Genomic DNA, 21251 nt, shown 5'->3' on the forward strand with positions numbered 1-21251 from the left:
AGGGGAATGACTAGAGCATCGTTGAAACTGTCTTCAACGATGCCGAAGTCCCCCTGCAGCACCCGGGTAACCAGGGTAAACATCGGGTTACTAAGTGCAGGGCCACGCTTAGTAACCCGATATTTACCCTGGTTACCTTTGTAAAAGTTTAAAAAAAAACAAAACACTACATACTCACATTCCGATGTCTGTCACGTCCCCCGCCGTCAGCTTCCCGCACTGACTGTGTCAGCACCGGCCGTAAAGCAGAATACAGCGGTGACGTCACCGCTGTGCTCTTCTTTACCGCCGGCACTGACAGTCAGTGCGGGAAGCTGACGGCGGAGGACGTGACAGACATCGGAATGTGAGTGTGTAGTGTTTTTTTTTTTAACTTTTACAATGGTAACCAGGGTAAATATCGGGTTATTAAGCGCGGCCCTGCGCTTAGTAACCCGATATTTACCCTGGTTACAAGTGAACACATCGCTGGATCGGCGTCACACACGCCGATCCAGCGATGAAAGCGGGTGATCAGCGACCAAAAAAAGGTCCTGATCATTCCCTACGACCACCGATCTCCCAGCAGGGGCCTGATCGTTGGTCGCTGTCACACATAACGAGATCATTAGCGGGATCGTTGCTACGTCACAAAAAAGCGTGACGTTGCAACGATATCGTTAACAAAATTGTTATGTGTGAAGGTACCTTTACTACGCATAGACCGCCATGGTTCTCAGCAACGCAAGTCCTGTTTACACAGGAAGATGCACTGCTATGAACAATGAACTTTTAAACTGCGTAAAAAAATAATTTCACAGGATGAAAAAGCGCCTTGTTCATCAGGTGATAGTCAGCTTGTTTGACAAGATAAAGGCCCCTTTAGGCAAAATGACTGTTAATTTACATTCAATCGTACCGCTGGAGCTGGGTCTGTTATGGTGATGGTGGTTATCACTAGCGGTGTTCTGCTAATGGTGGAGACAGTGGAAGTCCATGCGACCACTGAGCGGAACACAAGTCCAGGGGGCCTAGTTCCGGCACCAGACCTCCCTGCCAGACCTAACACTTAGTGGCAATTTCATCCTGGATGCCGATAAAGCTGAACACAATCATGGAACAGAGAACAATCAGCTCCATGTTCAATTATTCTCCCTGTGCATTTGAGCTCTGAGTCTCAGTGCAATCCGGAGTTTCAGACCACATGCTGAAGAAATCGAACCAGAGGAGGAATGGGACTAAGTGAGTAATATGGATAATCTTAAAGTGTTGGGTCTATAATACTGTGTGAAGGCCATCATATTGTGTGGGGGGGCATCATATTGTGTGAGTTCCATCATATTTTGTGGGTAGACTGTGGGAGTCCACCATGTTGTGTAAGGCAGCTGTGGGGGCTGTGAAACCATCATATTGTTTTGTGTGCTGTGGGGGCCATCATACTGTGTTAGGGAACTGTGGAGGCCATCATACTCTGTGGGGCAGAGGGGCCATAACACTGTTGGGAAGCTGTAGGGCATCATATTGTATGGAGGGCTTTTTGGTCTACCATACTATATGGAGGGATTTGGGAGCCATCATACTGTGTGAAGGACTGTGGCCCATAATACTGTGTTGTGCTCACTGGGGGCCTCATCATCATACTGTAAATGGGGCATTATGGAGGCATCATAGTTTGCTGGGTGCACTATGAGGCCATCATACTGTGTGTGGAGGGTGGAAGGAGATGACCAGGTTCATGCCTTTCTTCCCTTGGATATTGAGCACATATATCACGTGCGGCAGCCTGAAGTTTATTCATGTTCATTAATGTAAATGTATTTTTTAAGTGTCATGTACTGTAATGTGGATGTCTTTAATGTGTGTATTGTGCAGAATTAGGGCTAGGCTAGGCTCTTAGGTAGTATAGGACCGTAGGGGGGATTAGAAGTGTGAACATGCGTTTATGTGCTGCATGTATACCAACTTAAGTCAAGCTCAATTTTTGTGTTTTTTTCTTTGTATTATTGCATTCTGTGCGAGCCAAGATGTGGCCACATTTTTCTGAGCTGGAAATTGTATATAAGCCTCCCCCAGACTGGTGTTCCACTGGTTGGGTCCTGTCCTTTTGTCTGGCCTTATTCACACTGAAGTCAACAATGACATATGGTAAGGTTTTTAATATTAGACAGTGTAGGACCATCCCGATCAGAGTTACCTTGCCGTGGTGGGATGGATTTTATGCTATTTTTGATTAAAAAAAAAAGTATTACTAAAAACTCTGTTATTTAGATGCACTTTTTGCTTTTTACTTAGTTACAGCAGGGTTTTTGCTCATTTTTTCTCTTGCAGGTTTAATAGGCAAAATTAGTTTGCAAGCATTATAATGTCCATATCACTTGGGAGATATGACCTTTTATGAACATGATATGCACCATAACCCCGGTTACTCAGAGTTAGGATTTCTGTTTCAGGCCCCATGATATTTTTATATGTCCCTGGTTAGCAGTAGTATTGGAGGTTAATGTGAAATCTTAATGTGAAAAAGTTGGGTTGTAAGATGTTCAAACAAAGTTCAGAAATTAGTTGGAATAACAGATGAAATAGAATAGCAAAGAAGCTTAGTTAAAACTTAGAATATAGCTGATGCATAGACAACCAGTTACGGTAGTCATTAATGGACTATTTTAGATTTTGCACACTGCATGCATGACTTCAGGCATTAAATCTTTATTTCTGAACTCTGCATATCCTATACATGCTATAAATGTATCAAGAAGGGAATAAAGAATCAGATTAATTCCCAATACCCAGTTCACTGCCCCAGATGACTTTATTCCATTGCAGTGAATCTGAATCCCCCCTAGCTCTCTAGCTCTATGGCCTAGATTTATCAAAGAGATAAATATTTAAAGTATGCTATATTGTAACATACTTTCTAAATCTGGCTTTATTATTCTCCTACCACTTACAGTTATAGAAGCACACCTAACCTAAGATGATGAAATCACAGATAGAAAGTGACCCCAAAACTCGACAATTCAGGTCACACTTGCACATATAAATGTATTATTATACAGCTAAATCAATTTACTTGAAATGATACAATAATAATAATAACTATAGTAGAATGATACTACGTTAGCACTAAAAAATGTACTAACGTGACTCCATTAAAGAGTAACTAAGGTTTTTTTATATAATTTTTCTAAGCCTGGAAGTTATATAATTTTTCAAGAATGGTCTGCGCACATGGGTCCCCTAAATAATGGCAATGGGGAATTTGGTAACTGAGGATCAAGGAAAGGCAGAACTTCTAAATTGGTTCTTTAGTTATCTAAATATGAAAGAAGAAAGAGTGGCAGATGTAGTCAATCCCAGTTCTTTTACTATATCATCTAATATACTAAGTTGGCTAAAAGTAGCTATCGTCCAAGATATGCTAAATAAAATCAACGTGAATACCGTCCACCACCCAGATGAGGTGCACCCAAGAGTTCTAAAGGAGTTTGGCTCAGATATTGCCAGCTCCTGTACATAATCTATAAAGACTCTCTAATGACTGGTACTGTACAAAGCAACTGGCGCTAAGCTAATGTGATGCCCATTTTTAAAAGGGTTGTTGCTCTTTCCCAGGTAATTATAAACCAGTAAGCCTAACATTCATGTTTGGAAAAATGTTTGAGGGGCTTGTAAGGGGCTATCTATAAGAGTATGTGAGACAAAATAACATTATAAGTGATGACCAGCACGATTTTACTGAGGACCGATGTTGATCATATGTTCTAGGAGGAGTAAAATCAGGAGATCTGGGTGTACCGTACTTGTATAGATCATGGACTAAATAACAATATGCAATGTTGATCAGTGGCTTCTACAGCCACGCATGGACTCACAGGACAGGGACATAATACCACCACTTTACAAAGCATTAGTGCGGCCTCATCCGGAAACTGCAGTTCAGTTCCGAAAAGATGACTGGGAGTTAGAAAAGGTACAAGGAAGAACCATAAAACTGAATAGGGGTCATGGAGGTTCTTAGACATCAGGAAAGATTCAAATAATTATTTTCATTTAGTCCCGAGAAGAGACATCTATTGGGAAACAAAACCTGTACAAGTACTTAAATGGCCCATAGAAAAAATATGGTAAAAAGCTCTTTAATGTAAAACTATCTAAAAAAAACAAGGGGGAACTTCCTCCGACTTGAGAAAGAAAGATTCAATCTCCAGAGAAGAGGCTTCTTTGCCATAAGAACTATTAATCTGTGGAATGGGCTACCTCAAGAGCTGGCCACTATTGATGGTTTCAAAAAAGGCTTTGATGCTTTTGCTTTTTTTTTTTTTTTTTTTTTTACAATTAACAAATGCTACAGCAAACATGCAAAGCCCTTTTCTGCATGTTTGGTCCAGTAGATTATCATGCATTGTGATTTGTCCTTTCCAAACCCTTAGTTGACTTCATGGACATTTCTTTTTTTTTTCAACCATATTAACTACGGTAGTTAACTATGTACAGTACAGACCAAAAGTTTGGACACACCTTTTCATTTAAAGATTTTTCAGTATCTTCATGACTATGAAAATTGTAAATTCACACTGAAGGCATCAAACCTAAAATTCTACATGTGGAATTATATACTTAACAAAAAAGTGTGAAACAACTAAAAATATGTCTTATATTCTAGGTTCCTCAAAGTAGCCACCTTTTGCTTTGATGACTGCTTTGCACACTCTTGGCATTCTTTTGATGAGCTTCAAGAGGTAGTCATCGGAAATGGTCTTCCAACAATCTTGAAGGAGTTCCCAGAGACACTTAAACACTTGTTGGCCCTTTTGCCTTCACTCTGCGGTCCAGCTCACCCCAAACCATCTCGATGGGTTCAGGTCTGGTGACTGTGTAGGCCAGGTCTTCTGGCGTAGCACCCCATCATTCTCCTTCTTGGTCAAATAGCCCTTACACAGCCTGAAGGTGTGTTTGGGGTCATTGTCCTGTTGAAAAATAAATGATGGTCCAACTAAACGCAAACCGGATGGAATAGCATGCCACTGCAAGATGCTGTGGTAGCCATGCTGGTTCAGTATGCCTTCAATTTTGAATAAATCCCCAACAGTGTCACCAGCAAAGCACCCCCACACCATCACACCTCCTCCTCCATGCTTCATGGTGGGAACCAGGCATGTACAGTCCATCCATTCACCTTTTCTGCATCACACAAAGACATGGTGGTTGGAACCAAAGATCTCAAATTTGGACTCATCAGACCAAAGCACAGATTTCCAGTGGTCTAATGTCCATTCCTTGTGTTCTTTAGCCCAAACAAGTCTCTTCTGCTTGTTGCCTGTCCTTAGCAGTGGTTTCCTAGCAGCTATTTTACCAACAGTTGTTGTAGAGATGTGTCTGCTGCTAGAACTCTGTGTGGCATTGACCTGGTCTCTAATCTGAGCTGCTGTTAACCTGCGTTTTCTGAGGCTGGTGACTCAGATAAACTTATCCTCAGAAGCAGAGGTGACTCTTGGTCTTCCTTTCCTGGTGTGGTCCTCATGTGAGCCAGTTTCTTTGTAGCGCTTGATGGTTTTTGCAACTGTACTTGGGGACACCTTCAAAGTTTTCCCAATTTTTTGGACTGACTGACCTTCATTTCTTAAAGTAATGATGGCCACTCATTTTTCTTTACTTAGAATTTGTATTATGGCAAGAAAAAAGCAGCTAACAGTCTATTCAGTAGGACTGTGTATCCACCAGACTTCTGCTCAACACAACTGATGGTCCCAACCCCATTTATAAGGCAAGAAATCCCACTTATTAAACCTGACAGGGCACACCTGTGAAGTGAAAACCATTTCCGATGACTACCTCGAAGCTCATCAAGAGAATGCCAAGAGTGTGCAAAGCAGTCATCAAAGCAAAAGGTGGCTACTTTGAAGAACCTAGAATATAAGACATATTTTCAGTTGTTTCACACTTTTTTGTTAAGTATATAATTCCACATGTGATAATTCACAGTTTTGCTGCCTTCAGTGTGAATTTACAATTTTCATAGTCATGAAAATACAGAAAAATCTTTAAATGAGAAGGTGTGTCCAAACTTTTGGTCTGTACTGTATGTAACTAAGTAATATGCATTTTTACAGGAATAAATACAAATCCCCAAATAGAGTGATATTCAAAGTTTAATAATTCTCCATATTAGATAAAATAAAAAAATACAAGTTTAGTTACTCTTTAAGGAAGTGTGCATGTAGAAAATATGCTAGAGTTACCTATAGTGGAGGTTAGACTATGACCAAGCCAGCATTTTTTTTCTCATTTTTCATAGGAAAGCACAGCATACATAAAAAAAATTGCACAATGCTTCAGTCAATTGTTTCGCCAATTGAAGACTTCCCCTGACGAAGCTACCGGGAGTAGCGATACGCGTAGGGAGCTAGCAGGCTCGACTTCCCCCAGTGAGTATCACAGCTTTACATCCAGCTATGTACTATCATGAGTGCATGTTACAGGTTATCCGGTGGTGACACTCTTATTAGTGATCAACATAATATTGAACTAACTATATCACAGCATTATATTTATACTTTTATACATACTGTGTTTTCATTATAGCCTATTTGTGTACACAGATTGCAATATAGTAGTTCTATCAAGGGTAGATACGACACCTGGAACCTGTAACTAACACACGCATAGTGGAAATAGGTTATGTTTACATTGTGTGTTGTTCACTGGGAGGACTTTCAAGGATTATTTTTCACTTGGGAGCCTGCTATAGTTCATATCCCCACATACAGGGGATACCGAATAAGTGTTTTTCGGGTATGTTGTTTCATACTTTTTAAATGTTTTTAAATGTATATGCACTTTAATTGGTTCTCAATAAAGCATTATTCACATTTAGCATTATAACTGTGTGTGCACTGTTATTGCGCTTCTTTTTCTTTCTTCTATTTGTATGGTGGGGTGGAGTGGTCCCGATGACAAAGAGAGGGGGCGTCTCACAAGGAAGGTGTAAGTGGAGTATCCCCCTATTACCTCATTGTGTCAGCGATGCGCTCTGTGCTGGGGGGGGCGGCGGCTCCTCTTTGTGCAGCGTGGGGTCTCCGTGCTGGGGTCGGCAGTAGCTCCTCTTTGTGCAGCATGGGGGCTCTGTGCTGGGGGGCGGTGGCGTATCTTTGTGCAGCGTCAGGGCTCCGCTGACATTTCCTCAAAGCCCCATTGCTGCAATGCGATGGCCTCTGGGAAAATGGCCGCATGCTCAGATTCAGATCTCGTCTCCCGAGATCTCGGGACGAGATCTGAATCTGAACATGCGCCGCCCCCAGCGGCCATTTTCCCGGAGGCCACCGCATCGCAGCAATAGAGCTGCCAGAGCTTCCGGGCTTTGAGGAAATGCCAGCAGAGCCCTGACGCTGCACAGAGAAACGCTGCCGCCCCCAGCACAGAGCCCCCACGCTGCACAAAGAGGAGCCGCCACTGCCGCCCCTAGCACGGAGACTAACGCTGCAGAAAGAGGAGCCGCCACCCCCCAGCACAGAGAGCATCGCTGCCAGAATGAGGTAATAGGGGGATACTCCACTTACTCCTTCCCTGTGAGGCAACCCCTCTCTTCGTCATCGGGACCACTCCCCCCACCCACCATATGCCCATTGATCTGCACCTGCCCTATAAGAAGACACCTGGCGTATAAGAATACCCCCGACTTTTAAGAGGATTTTCAGGGGTTAAAAGGTCATCCTATACGCCGGAAAATACGGTACTCGTGCAGCACAGCCTGGGACAGGGCTTCACAGGAGGAACAATGTGGCAGCCATGGAGGGTTGACGATAGAACAACAAGCACCTGGTACTGTTGAGGAGAGCCATAAGATTAAATACTTAATTAACCTCAAGACATAAGAGGTTGAGAGAAGTGACCCATAACGTGTATTGTTTAACCTTACTTAAGCTTTCTCAGATCAAAGTGAGACCCTAAAGATGGCTGCCATTTCCTGTATCAGCACACCATGTGCTGATATCCAAGATGACGCCCACCCTGATGACCTCATGGATCCACCCATGGACTTGCTCAATGCCCAACCCACTAACCAAATGGAATACATCCGATCACTCCCATTTTAGAGCTAACCGAGCCCCCTTACAGGGGTTATATAAACCTGTGTTCTGACTAAATAAAGTCCCTTGGAGCTGAGCCATAGATTGATCAAGGAGAGTTACATCTGACTGTATGTGTCTGGTATATTTCTTTAGTGCGCCCCTGATCAATATCCATTAGGCCAGGAGTAGGCAACTTAAGTGAACATTTTATTAATTGTTCAACCCAACATATTTGGCGCCCAACTGGTACCATACATTTTAAATGTCATTGTCAGATATTCACAGCAGTATTTAGTGAATTTACACTTACAGTTGTATGTTATATAGATGGAATCTACCACATTAAGGCACAGGATCAGATTCTAAGCTCACTCTACACACTGACGCCCAGCTCATGACCTACATGTACTTCACATTTTTTGATGGAGTTAAAGTAACATTCTAGCTGTTGGGGTTGGTGGAACGCACCGAATATATTTATTAGAATAGGTGCGATCGCAACCTGGGATCCACCGTGCAGGAAAGAACCTGCTGCTAAGTAAGGCAGTGAGGTATATTGGTATAAACGAACTCTGTTACTTCACAGAGTCCGTTAGCAAAGAGAACTCTATGCCCTGTTTAGCTCACAGGGGAACACAGCTACTTAGTAGAGCCGACAGTGGTTATGCAGTCAAATGCAAACACACAGCTCCTCTCCAGTGGAGCCGGAATTCTAATTGCTAGTAGCCAGCTCTGAATCCACACACATGAAACTCCTCACCGGAGATGCCAGCATTCTAGGGGCTTATTTCAGCCAGGTCCCTGAATGCACATACAAGAAACTCCTCGCCGGAGGTGCCAGCATTCTAGGGGCTTATTTCAGCCGGGTCCCTGACTGCACACACACGACCACACTGGCGCTGAGCTCATACATAATTTACACTAGCGCATGGCCGTGCGGACCTGTGAACATTTTATAGTTGCAGCTCTACAGGACCTTCCTGGAGGACCAATGGGAGCTGCTACAGGGCCTGAGCGTGTGACCGTCGACCTCCAATGAGAGGTCCTCCTGTGGGCATGCTCAGTGTGTGCAAAGCAGGACTTAGTCCCAGAAAAGCCTGCTTGCTGCAAACCAGTAAAGGGTACAATAGCAGGGCCTGAAAAGACAGCAGTAACCCTTTGCACAATACCAGACAGAGTGAGACGCTGGGACCGATGTCTCTGCTGAGCAGGCTCCACTGCGGCTGATGCAGAATGGGAGACCGCAGCAGACAAGGCTCTAGATTCCCCCTGTGCAGCGACGGGAGTTCGACTCCTAACACTAGCTTCCAAGGACAACCACAAGGTGGAGCTCAAGAGCATACTGCAGACAGTCTCTTTTAAACCCTTAACAACCGTCGATATGCCTTTTAACTGTGGCAGTTAAGGGTACTTAGGCCACAGCGCCGCTTTTTAACGGCGCTGAGGAATAAGTGTATGGCGCCCCGGAGAGTTAGAATTTCTCTGGGGTCTCGGCTACCGGTAGTAGCCAAGACACCAGAGACCATGATTTGGGTCGGATTTTACCGACCCTAGTGTTGCGATTGCTGTTATTAATGGCATAATGGCGACCCGAAAAAAAAGTATGATTTTCCATTTAATTTCTCTCTCCTCTGATGCGATCGCACATCAGAGGAGAGAGAAATGGGGTCCTCCATTGTCCCAGCAACCACCCGTGAATTCCCCTGGGTTGCCGGCTTCTTCTTCCAGGAGAAAATGGCGGGCACATGCGCAATGCGCCTGCCAAGATCTGCTGGCCGGCACCTGACAACAATAGGACATTTTTCCTATTGGTTCATTTTGATCACTGTGATTTGAGATCTTGATTTGGCATCTATCCTAAGTCATATTGCAAGACTCGTTAAATGGTTGATTGTGACTTGTAGGATCGCTACTTCCAACAGGTGGTGCTATAGAGTTCAAGTCCTATTTTTCTCTGAAGAGGCAATTTGCATATAGGGTCTATCACAGTGATGAAAATGAAAACAAAGTAAATCAAACCTCCCTTTATCACCCCCTTAGTTAGCTAAAAATAATAAAATAAAAAAGTATTTATTTTCATTTTTTCATTAGGGTTAGAGCTGGGCTAAAGTGAGTTGGGCTAAAGTGAGTTGGCTAAAGTTAGGGTTAGGGTTGGGCTAAATTTAGGGTTAGGCTTGGGTTATGGTTAGGGTTGTGGTTATGGTTGGGATTATGGTTAGGGTTGGGATTAGGGTTAGGGGTGTGTTAGGGTTAGGTTTGTGGTTAGGGTTGGGATAAGGGTTACAGTTGTGTTGGGGTTAGGATTGTTGTTAGGGTTGGAGTTAGAATTGGGGGGTTCCACTGTTTAGGTACATCAGGGGGCCTCCAAAGGCGACATGGCGCCATCATTGATTCCAGCCAATTTTGTGTTAAAAAAGTCAAACAGTGCTCCCTTCTGCGCCCTGCCATGCACCCAAACAGTGGCTTTTCCCCACATACGAGGTATCGACGTACTCAGGAGAAATTACACAACAAAATTTGTGGTCCATTTCCTCCTGATACCCTTGAGAAAAGAAAAAAAAATGGTTCCAAGTAAATTTTTTGTGCAAAAAGTAAAATGTTGATTTTTTTCCTTCCACCTTGCTTTGGTTCTCGTGAAGGATCTTATGGGTTAATAAACTTCTTGAATATGGTTTTGTGCACCTTGAGGGGTGCAGTTTTTAGAATGTTGTCACTTTTGTGTATTTTCTGTTATATTGGTCCCCTAAATTCACTTCAAATGTGAGGTGGTCCCTAAAAAAATGGTTTTGTAAATTTTGTTGGAAAAATGAGAAATCGCTGGTCAACTTTTAACCCTTATAGCATCCTAACAAAAAAATTATGTTTCCAAAATTGTGCTGATGTAAAGTTGACATGTGGGAAATGTTATTTATTAACTATTTTGTGTGACACCACTCTCCGATTTAAGGGTACAAAAATTAAACTGTGAAAATTGCAACATTTTCAAAATTTTTGCCAAATTTCCATTTTTTTTTCATAAACAAACGCAAGCTATATCAAATAAATGTTATCACTAACATGAAGTACAATAATATGTCACGAAAAAACAATCTCAGAATAAGTGGATTACGCTGAAGCGTTCCAGAGCTATAACCTCGCAAACTGACAGTGGTCAGAATTGTAAAAATTGGCTTGGTCATTAAGTACCAAATTGGCTCTGTCACTAAGGGGTTAACTCAATAATAAAAGAAGAATTATCTGTTTTACATCTATGTATTTTTAGGGAATTCTGAAATCTGCATCAGAAAAATATACGGTAAATAATTAGAATAAATTTTTAAACCTGAAATAAAATAATGTTCACATGTACATTCTCTTCAGACTTATTTTTAAATCCCATTGAATTCTGCATGACATACTGTATTATAACTCCTCAGTAAATAAAACTAAACTACTCTGAAATTATCCACAGTTTTACTGTTAACAAAACTTTCCTCCTAGAAAACTTGGCTGCACTTAGAAATTGGCTCCTTATACTGAAGGTCAGTTCTAAGTGTTAGGGATTGTCACAGCTGCAATGATAAACGGAGCATTTTTCATACAATTAGATGACTATTGCCAGGCAAGATCATGGGCATTTTGCTCATCAAACTAAGAGGTGACACAGTGATGTTTTCTGAGTTATGGATACAGTCAGGTGGAATGGTGACCTCTTTACAAGTAGCAAAAACGCAATTATAAATTGCAAATTAAGAGATCATCTTCATAGCAGTTCACCTTTTCATTAGCTCCACATGTCAAAACATACAAAACTCTTGCCATTATATCCAAAATAAACGGATAAGTGATAGGATTTCCATTTACTAGAAGCTAGGACACAAAAGTAGCATAATGAGGGAGCATTAATCACAGTTTCAGCACAGTCTAACAAAAGCATATTATACGATCATATAACAGTCCATAATTCTTCACTATTGTTATTTATTTTATGTGTATACCTATGGCTACAGATATTATAGGTAATGAATAATTTGGACTGCAATATATATTTCGTGATATCAAAATGTATACCATGTAGACCATTGTGATACTGAAAGTGTATATGTATATCCTTAGACTGTAATATCTGGTGGACAGTGTCTCCTGTACTAATAGCTGGAGTATATGACAAGCTCTGACAGTAAATGGCTATGAAAAATGGAGCAATAAAAATTAAATCTAATAAAGGGACTAGTAAAAAATGTACTGGAAATGCCATAAAAATCTATACAGCAGAGGTGTGGGAATCCTACAATCACTTGTGTCATTAGTTAAGTCACTTGTCCAGCTGTAATGACTACACATGTGCTCCCTATTCTTTGCCATTAATATAAATGGGCAGCCTCATTCTCTGGACTATTGGGGTCCTAGTGGCTGGGTGCCCACAGATCTGATTTATGGAATATCCACTAGATCACCATGAAAAAGGGCATCCTCATTCTCTGGACCCAGGTGCTGGATTCCCAGCAATCTGATTTATGGAATATCCAGTGAATCCCCATAGAAATGGACATCCTCAATCACTGGACCCAGGTGCTGGGTGCTCACCATTCTGATTTATGGAATATCTAGTGGATACACCATAAAAAGTGGGCATCCTCATTCTATGGACTATTAGGGTCCTATTGGCTGGATGCTTATAGATCTGATTTATAGAATATCCAGTGGACTGTCACCCCAAAAATCAGTTATCCTTATTCTCTAGACCCATGGGCTGGATGCCCACCAATGTGATTTATGGAATATTCCGCGGATTCACCATAAGTGGGCATCCTCAGCCTCTGGACTATTGTGGTCCTAGTTGCTGGATGCCTACAGATCTGATTTATGGAATATCCAGTACATCATCCAAAAAATGGGCATCCTCATTCTCTTGACCCAGGGGCTGGATTCGCACCAATGTGGAATATCCAGTGGATACAGCATAAGAAGTGGGCTTCCTCATCCACTGGACTATTGTGGTCTTAATTGCTGGATGTCTACAGATTTGATTTATGGAGTTATCCAGTCAATCACCAAAAAAATTGGGCATCCTCGTTCTCTAAACCAAGGGGCTGGATGCTCAATTATCTTATTTATGAAATATTCAGTGGATACAGCATAGGAAGTGGGCATCTTTATTCTCTGGACTAATGGGGTCCTAGTGGCTGGATACCTACAGATCAGATTTACAGAATATTCAATGGATCCCCCCCAAAAAATTATGCATCCTCATTCTCTAGATCCAAGGGCTGGTTCCCACGGATCTGATTTATGGAATATCCAGTGGATTCACCATAACCAATTATGGAGGTAAATTTATACTGTATGTATTATGTAGACTTTATTATACAGTACTAAAGGTAAGCTTAACTATACATTATATTTGTGGCACACCACAGTACTTACGAAAATGTAATAAACTGTACCAGATCGTAAGTATATTAGGTATATTGAGCATGCAATATATGTATATTCACTTTCTGGGAATATATACTGTATCTCAAGAAGCATAATGTGTATGTGTATAACAGGAAAGATACTATATATATCTTTGTACAGTGTTAGTCAGTAGATATTTATGTACAGTATATGTAGTAGTAGTATGTGTGTAACAAGTGAAGCGGTGTTTAAATCCCGCACCAATATCGCTGATTGGTGGCGGCCGGCCAGGCGGGAGCAATCAGCAAAGCGTGGTTCAAATCCCACGCCAATTTGCGGCCGGACTGCGCCTGTTGCTGATTGGTCGCTGCCGGCCGAGCACGACCAATCAGTGAAGCGGTGTTTAAATCCCGGGCCAATATTACTGATTGGTCGCGGTCGGCCGGGTGCAAGCAATCAGCGATGCATGGTTCAAATCCTGCGCCAATTCGGGGACGGACTGCGCCTGTTGCTGATTGGTCGCTGCCGGCTGGGCACAACAAATCAGTGAAGTGGTGCTTAAATCCCGCGCCAATATTGCTGATTGGTCGTGGTCGGCCGGGTGCGACCAATCAGCGATGCATGGTTCAAATCCTGCGCCAATTCGGGGCCGGACTGCACCTGTTGCTGGTTGGTCGCGGGCGGCTGGCACGACCAATCAGCGACGCGGGATTTCCGTTACAGACAGACACAATTAGACGATTACATAGTAGATAATATTGATTTTGTAGGCAGCATATGCAATCCATGTGCAAACTCTTTTTGATATCATCAGTAGATGCAAACTGTCCGTCCCATATATAATATATGTAAATGGCTTTTCCCACACAGTTAACATTACTTTTTACAGATGGCTTATTAGCGCCATAAATATCTGCTGTGCTGCGAAGGGTTACAGCACAATCAGTAGTTGAAATAATTTTCCTAAATCAGCGCGGCCTATGATGAGCTCATTAAATATTTAGCGGGCAGGAAAGGCTTGTTTCTCGGTTTAATGCAGGTTATCACTTAATTCATTTACATTTTTATAAATAGCAGAGTTTCTAATCCAACGCTTCAGCATCGAGGTGCGAGGGGCGCACAATGATATAACACCAAAGGGAATGCCAAGATTTACTCTACAATGTATCCGGATGTGGGCGTCACAGCACGTGTATTACAGAGCAATATACTGTATAGTCATAGTACTAGGGATACTAGGGTTAGTACGTATGCTTATTATTGATATTATTATAGGATGCCTCCATGTACAGTGCTGGAAATCACTGACTGGCAAATGGCAGGAATCTGACAGATGCCCCCGCCTAATGATTATTTAATGCCTACTGTACGGCCATCTGGGGTGCACTCACTTCTGGATGAGCTGGTGCGGGTCAGGCATTAGCAGCCGTCATCAGACAATACTGATCACTGTCAGTACCGCCATATACGCGAGGTTACAGCCCGGATAGCAGCATCCTGTAATTACAGATTCTGCAGGAGGACACAGTGCTGAGTTTGGGGTTGGAAAGTATATTCAATATATGCTGATAGAAATGGCTAATAATAATGATAATACATGACCCATTACAGTGACAAGGTCATTACAGCATTTTGCAGACTTGAAACAATGGCCGATTTTCTTACAATACTTCTCTGTAATTTGTAATGTAACTATCCCATCGCTGTCAGGTTAACTTATGGACAATCATTTAGTGTTATTGCAATGAGTATCTCCAGCTCTGCTCCCTCTGCATCCGCATACCCTAGAGTGGAGCCATGCGCTGTCTAACATATGCTTCCATTAGCATGGGACGTATGGATGAGCAGTATTTTAGGTCCTGGCTCTTAATACATTGCCCTTAGATTGAAAACAAACAACAACTTTAAAACACCCAGTACTTGTCGGTCAGGAGGATCACGGCAATGTTGGCCGTAGCACAGAGTGCAGTACACACTACACATGTATCTTCTCTACACCGGGTTTATGTCACTAAATGTGCAAAGTAGAGGACACTGACTCACGCCTGACTCACTCTGTAGTCCACAGCTTACACCACAGCCCGCGCGCTGCCTGCATCCCAACAATCACACATATATGGACTCCGCTATCGCCAACATAGCCCTGCTTCCAGCACACAACAAACAGAATCATTAACGTCAGCTCAGACACAGGAGAAATGTAAAGTCTATTCCCATATTAATGTGCGATAGTTCTAATTGCATCAGTCAGCATAATGTATGCTTCCAAACACATCCAGAAGGAACGATAAATCACACAGTCACATGTGCAGTCCCCGCAGGCACCGGAGCACCTGAGTTTTACTTATGCCAGGCATTTATGTGTGAACTGTGCGGCAAAGCCTGGCTATAGAAACACTCACGTCCTGATCTGCCCTGATACCAGTGATCTGCCCTAATACCAGTGATCTGCCCTAATACCAGTGATCTGCCCCGATACCAGTGCTCTGCCCTAATACCTGTGATCTGCCCTAATACCAGTGCTCTGCCCTAATACCTGTGATCTGCCCTAATACCTGTGATCTGCCCTAATACCTGTGATCTTCCCTGATACCAGTGATCTGCCCCGATACCAGTGATCTGACCTAATACCAGTGATCTGCTCTGACAACAGTGATCTGCCCTAATACCAATGATCTGCCCTAATACCAGTGATCTGCCCTAATACAAGTGATCTGCTCTGAAAATGGTGATCTGCCCTAATACCTGTGATCTGCCCTAATACCAATGATCTGACCTAATACCAATGATCTGACCTAATACCACTGATCTGCCCTAATACAAGTGATCTGCCCTAATACCATAGATCTGCCCTAATACCAGTGATCTTCCCTAATACCAGTGCTCTGCCCTAATACCTGTGATCTGCCCTAATACCAGTGATCTGCCCTAATACCAGTGATCTGCCCTAATACCAGTGCTCTGCCCTAATACTTGTGATCTGCCCTAATACCAGTGATCTGCCCTAATACCAGTGATCTGCCCTAGTACCAGTGATCTTCCCTAATACCAGTGCTCTGCCCTAATACCTGTGATCTGCCCTAATACCAGTGATCTGCCCTAATACCAGTGCTCTGCCCTAATACCTGTGATCTGCCCTAATACCTGTGATCTGCCCTAATAACTGTGATCTTCCCTGATACCAGTGATCTGCCCTAATACCAGTGATCTGCCCTGATACCAGTGATCTGCCCCAATACCAGTGATCTGCCCTAATACCTGTGATCTGCCCTAATACCTGTGATCTGCCCTAATACCTGTAATCTGCCCTAATACCAGTGATCTGCCCCGATACCAGTGATCTGCCCTGATACCAGTGATCTGCCCTGATACCAGTGCTCTGCCCTAATACCTGTGATCTGCCCTAATACCTGTGATCTGCCTTAATACCAGTGATGTGCCCCGATACCTGTAATCTGCCCCAATACTAGTGATCTGCCCCAATACTAGTGATCTGCCCCAATACTAGTGATCTGCCCCGATAACAGTGATCTGCCCCAATACCAGTGATCTGCCATAATACCAGTGATCTCTCCTAACAGTGATCTGCCCTAAAACCAGTGATCTGCCCTAATACCAGTGATCTGCCCTAATACCTGTGATCTGCTCTGACAACAGTGATCTGCCCTAATAACTGTTATCTGCCCTAATACCAGTGATCTGCCTCGATACCAGTGATCTGCCCTAATACCTGTAATTTGCCCTAATACCTGTGATCTGCCCTAATACCTGTGATCTGCTGACAACAGTGATCTGCCCAATACCTGTGATCTTCCCTAATACCATTGATCTGACCTAATACCAGTGATCTGCCCTAATACAAGTTATCTGTTCTGGTAACAGTAATCTGCCCTAATACCTGTGATCTTCCCTAATACCAGTGATCTGCCCCGATACCAGTGATCTGCCCTAATACCTGTGATCTGCCCCAATACCAGTGATCTGTCCTAATACCAATGACCTGCCCTAATACCTGTGATCTGCCCTAATACCAGTGATCTGACCTAATACCAGTGATCTGCTCTGACAACAGTGATCTGCCCTAATACCTGTGATCTGTCCTAATACCAATGATCTGCCCTAATACCAGTGATCTGCCCTAATACAAGTGATCTGCTCTGAAAACGGTGATCTGCCCTAATACCTGTGATCTGCCCTAATACCAATGATCTGACCTAATACCAATGATCTGACCTAATACCACTGATCTGCCCTAATACAAGTGATCTGCCCTAATACCATAGATCTGCTCTGATAACAGTGATCTGCCCTAATACCATAGATCTGCTCTGATAACAGTGATCTGCCCTAATACCTGTGATCTGCCCTAATACCATAGATCTGCTCTGATAACAGTGATCTGCCCTAATACCTGTGATCTGCCCTAATACCATAGATCTGCTCTGATAACAGTGATCTGCCCTAGTACCAGTGATCTGTCTTGTACCAGGGATCTGCCCTAATACCAGTGATGTTTAACAGCATTTTGTATGTAGAACAACCCCAGAATATCATTTTTAAGACATGTAAGAACATAACAACATGGTGCTAACCCCCAATATATTATACCACCCTCCATCCCCTGAACCTAAAATATCCAAACTTTACAATATTTATATATATATAAAATATCCAAACTTGTACAATATGAATAATTCATAGTAGACTTCTATACATATAGATCACTTTTCATCCATTCATAATGCAACTAAATCTATATAAAACATAGCATCATTTCTGAAAATAAAGTATCAGAGCACAATCAATGTATCTTATCTATCTATCTATCTATCTATCTATCTATCTATCTATCTATCTATCTATTATCTATCTATCTCATATTTATCTATTTATCTATATGTCTATCAAAATATAGGTTAATCACTAGCAAGTCGAAAGATTATAAATGGGTGCAAAGCCTACCAGGCAAAACCAAACCTCCAAACATATCCAGGAAAGATGAAGGCAGAGCTCCAAAAGTCCAAAATATTGTGATTTATTGACCCATCATGCCAGGGCAGGGCTTGGACTTTTGGAGTGCTGCATTCATCTTTTATGGCTATCTATCTATCTATCTATCTATCTATCTATCTATCTATCTATCTATCTATCTATCCCATATCTATCTATCTATCCCATTTTTATTATCTATCTATCTATCTATCTATCTATCTATCTATCTATCTATCTATCTATCTATCATCTATCTATCTATCTATCTATCCCATTTCTATTATCTATCTATCTATCTATCTATCTATCTATCTATCTATCTATCTATCTATCTATCTATCTATCATCTATCTATCCCATTTCTATTATCTATCTATCTATTGTGTTAACACTTTGTAAGCAGGAAAGATGTCCATAATAATACCACCATATCCCAAATATCCCTAACAGACAATTGCAACTTTCACTGCTATCTCCACACTACTAAAAGGCCAGCAAAGAAGACAGGTGATGTCCAAATTGTAACCTGCCCTGACCAGCAACAATGTATATAGTATGGTCATATTTTGTACAATGTGTGCTCCACAGTAGAGAAATCAATAAATATATAGGGAATAAATCAATGCAAGTAAAACATTCATTAAAGCCAATACAAACAGTACTATGTTACATGGCGCAGCATTATACTCACTATCTATCTATCTATCTATCTATCTATCTATCTATCTATCGATCCCATATCTATCTACAGATTATCTGTCTCTCTCTAATCTATCTATTATCTGTCTCTCTCTAATCTATCTATTATCTGTCTCTCTCTAATCTAGCTCTCTATTATCTATCATCTCTCTCTGCCCTCACTTGTCACAGCATACACAATGACACGGGCATAATATCCCGATTTCAGCCTGATCACCTGCACCGTGGAAAGTGGCAGAGATGCCTTTTGGGGGGCGCTGGGGTCGGCAGGAACAATCCGAGGGGCTCTGCCCCGGCTCAGCCATGGCCCCGGGGTACCACAATGTCCATGTGGCTAGCAGTGCAGCCTCCAGAATCGCCCCAACTTCCGCCGAGCACATCTGTGAGAAGCCGCAGGCAGGGCGGGCAGGACGGCCACTTACCAGCACTGGGCAGGAGCCGCTCCGCGCCTGATGCCGCCTCTTCTGCTGCTTCCTAGGAAGATGCTGGCGGCAGGAGAGGGCAGGAGAGGGCAGGAGCAGCTGAGGGGCTGTGGCACGCCGGGCTCAGCATCCGCTGCGGGCACATCCCTGGGAGACTGAGCCAGGTGCAGGGCACACTCCCGCGGCGAGCAGCCGGGCGCAGGCACGTCACTGCTCAGCACCGAGCCGGGAGGCGGTGTCTGCCCTCTGCTCGCACGCTCCGCTCCTCTTACCGACGGGCAGTCATTCCCAAAGCAAACTTTCCGGCAGGACAGTCAGTGTGAACAGTGCTGAGCCATGATGGGCTATAGCTAGAAATGTGCTGCAGAGCCAGGACAATGCGGCCATTAGTGACCAGAGGAACGGATTTGGAAGACAACAGGCTCGTCCCTATACAATGGTTTCTGTAGTTTTACATCTAGCTGCAGACCTGCCTTCTGCTTTGCAAAATATAGTTTACACCTCCTTTTCCTTAATGAAGTCCAGCAGCTAAAATCCTACTGCTGCTAAAATCCTGCTGACGAGCTGTAGTATCAGGGTAAACTGAGCAGCCAGGCACTTCTGCTCAATATGGTCATGTAAAGGAGCACTAGAGAAATACCTGCGCTTTTAAGTAATACAAAGCGTCACCATAATTACCATTTATCCTAAGGCAGGGGTCCCCAACCTGTAGCTCGGGAGCCACATGTGGCTCGCGGTCCCATGAATTGTGGCTCGCGGCTGTCTGTCAGCTTGGTGCATTAGGTCCAGTTCTAGCAAACAGGTATGAAGAGCACATCTGAAAATGGTGAACTTTGTGAGCAGCCCTGCACAGAAGAGCAGATCTGGACGCACATATACTGGTCTTAGGGTGCGTGTCCACGCTCAGGATGGCCGGCGGTATCGCCGCAGCGGCGAAGCCGCTCGGTGCTAAGCCCTGCCCCCTTTCTGGGACGCGATGGTGCCGGATGTGTACAGTACACATCCGGGATCATCGCACCCCTCGCCATAGGGCCCTGTGATATGCCTTGTGGGGACGCTGCGTCCCCGCAAGGTGTACGGACATGCTGCGATCTGAAAAGACACGCAGCATGTCCGGAGTCGCAGGGCCGCCGCGTGCGGGTTTCCACGCATAGTGGACACGGGATTTCACAAAATCCCCTCCACTATTCTGGAACATCTGGACGCTGCGTGTTTGACGCTGCAGCGTCAATCACGCAGCGTTTACTTACCGTGGACACTCACCCTTAGGGGTTTTGAGATTATTTAAGTATGGTACGCTGGAGACAAGATGCAGGAAAAGAAATCTCCCGTGTGAAACTCCATTTCAGTAAAAAGTCCAGTGTTTTATTGATAACAAATTTAAAAATCCAGCACCAAAATTGGAAAGACATGATGACAATGGAGAGACAAGATGACAATACCTGTCATAGGTGTTTGAAGCTGGATGTGACAGTGACTTAGGAGTGCTTTATAGAATACTGAATGGGGGTATTGTGGGAACTCCTGGATCTTCGTACACTGCTTTGGGGTGATTTTTGTGGAAAAGCTTTGGTTACCATTATCCCTGTAATGGGGGCTTTGGTTGCCACTATTGTGAGGGAGCTGAATGTGGCTCGCGACCCTCTCTCAGAACTGAATGTGGCTCTCAAGGTCAGAAACGTTGGGGACCTCTGTCCTAAGGCAATGGTCA

The 21251-nt window shown here is 43.2% G+C and overlaps 1 protein-coding gene across 2 annotated transcripts in view; it reads right to left on the minus strand.

Annotated features, from left to right (window-relative positions):
* The window catches only part of HS3ST5 (heparan sulfate-glucosamine 3-sulfotransferase 5), a 400742-nt gene extending 380828 nt beyond the window's left edge, over positions 1-19914 (minus strand). The window contains exon 1 of one of the 2 annotated variants that reach the window (XM_077289496.1): positions 19541-19914. The gene's annotated coding sequence lies outside the window, so the exon portion shown is untranslated. Of the gene's footprint in view, positions 1-19335; positions 19517-19540 lie in introns of those variants that run through there. The other variant, XM_077289497.1, reaches the window with a different exon arrangement.
* Positions 19915-21251: the final 1337 nt, after the last annotated feature.

Source organism: Ranitomeya variabilis, chromosome 2, assembly GCF_051348905.1.
Source record: "Ranitomeya variabilis isolate aRanVar5 chromosome 2, aRanVar5.hap1, whole genome shotgun sequence".
Lineage (NCBI taxonomy): Eukaryota > Metazoa > Chordata > Amphibia > Anura > Dendrobatidae > Ranitomeya > Ranitomeya variabilis.